This window comes from Loa loa (genome assembly GCF_000183805.2).
Source record: "Loa loa unplaced genomic scaffold supercont3.360, whole genome shotgun sequence".
Classification (NCBI taxonomy): domain Eukaryota; kingdom Metazoa; phylum Nematoda; class Chromadorea; order Rhabditida; family Onchocercidae; genus Loa; species Loa loa.
In genome coordinates, this window is record NW_018108540.1 from 63,634 (window position 1) to 65,841 (window position 2,208).

Here is a 2,208-nt window from a genome sequence, read left to right on the forward strand (position 1 = left end):
AAAATTCGGTACTTTAAAACCTAAAATTAATTGTTTTAAAAGTAATTCGAAAATTAATTGTCCCATAAGTTTCATTAATCATTTTTGAGAGCATTATTTTTCCCAACAAAAAAGGAAAAAAAAAAAGAAAGAAAATAATTCTCGCATTCTGTTAATGTGCAAATATTTTTTAGCCCTATATATTTATTCATTGTAACAAATTATTGATAAAATAAAAATTGAAATAATAGGTTAAACTTTTATAAGAATATTTTTAAGGTTCATTAATTTTTCCCAATTTTTCACTCTTTTTTTTTTTTCTTCCTCATCTTATCAATTAACTATAAGTTTAATAAAACCATCTCATCTTTCATTTTCTTCTATTTTTTTTTTATTTCCGCTCTCGTATATTATGCCTAAATTATCATTCACATTAAAAAATGCCGATGAAAGATATACAACATTGTCTTTCTTTCTTTTTTTTTGTTTAAAGTTTAACTTTATCATTTCATCCGTAAATTTGCTTTCTTTCTTTTTTTTCTTTTTTTTTTTTAGAAAAAAAACAGATTAGTTTAAAAGTAGAATATCAAAATTTTGCTAAACAACATTTTAACTTCTTATTTTTACTAGAGAAGAAAAAAAAAAACGAAACTTAAATGTTATGAAATTGAATGAAATTTTGAAAAGACAGAAAACAATATTTTCAGTTTAGTCTTCTGGCTATTTGGGAATATGTAAAAAGATGATCACATTTATCTGGAAATACTGTAATACCTAATAAGATACATTCTTTCTTTTTTTTTGATCTTATCAATTTTGATCTTATCTTATCAAATTATGAGGTATATTAGAAAAACGAAGTATTTCCCGTTTCTCGAGAATTTTCTTTTTTTTCATTGAGTGAAAAAAAAGAAATCTCAAAATGACAAATAGTTTTTTTTTTAGTTGATAATAGCAAATTTTATTATGAATAATCTTGAAAATATCTTTAATTGACTAAAATAAAAATCATTCCTTCTCTAACCTGTTTTTTACAACTTTAATTATTATTGTCACTATCATTATTATATTTATTATTATTATTGGATAATTATTGTATTGCTGTTAAATTTTATTTTCCTTTTTTAAATCCAAAAAAGAAAAAGATGGATACTTTCGAATGATATAATAATATATGCTTACCTTGGAAAATTAGCCAAATCAAGAATTGATTTCTAAATCATCCTGCAAGTGGACATTTTGATATATGTGTATATATACAACTACTTTTGTTACTGATTTGCTAAAATTTAAACACCTATAAATACGAATAATAGTTTTAAAAAGAAGAAAGAAACGTTTTTTTTTGAAAAGGAATTTTAAAAAATAAAATAAAAACCAAAGGAGAAGGATTGATTGTTTCGTTTTCTAAATCTGATAGCTATCATTTTCTGTGAGAAAAAATGAAAAAGACTAGCACTATTTGAAATTCAAATCGGATAAATGGTAGTAAAATTGCAAAAAGATAAAAAAAACGAAAGGAAAGTTTATAAGACTTGTTTTCTTTTTTCTTTTTTTTTGCAAAAATGAAAGCTTAGTTTTTGGAACATTTATTTATGCATATATGTATATAGAAAAATTAAATGGGTGGAAAAGAAAAGAAATTTAGTTCTTTCAAAAAAAAAGAAATGTTGGATGAGCTAACAATGTCATCAATAATAAGGACATTTTAGAAATAAGTATTTGAAATAAAAAAAGAATGAGGAAAAATGCAAAGAAAAGTCACTTTCAATTGGTTAAAAATGGAGTAAAAATTTGACATGAATAAATGAGGACAACGAGAAAAGGAATGACATTTATTTGAAGATTCAAAGTGTCATACGATTTGGTGATCATAACAATGTAGTCTTAAAAAAAAAAAAAAGAAAAGATTATCATTTTTTTTATCATATGGAAAAAAAAGGAATCATTTATTCATTATTTTCACTCATCTTTTTTTTTTCGGGAGGAAAAAAAATGAGGAAATAATTGCTTAGTCAAATATTATTATTAAAAAAAAATGCTTTTTTTCTAATGATATCATTAAGAAAACTTAACAATTTTTTTTTTTTGTCACCAAATGAAAAAAGCAAAAAGTGAATAAAATTTTGTTTGAAATAAGTCATTACTAATTCTTTTTTCCTTTTAGAAATTTACGGAATCATAAAAATATTTCATAATACTTAAAAAAAAAAAAGAAAAAAAATTAGC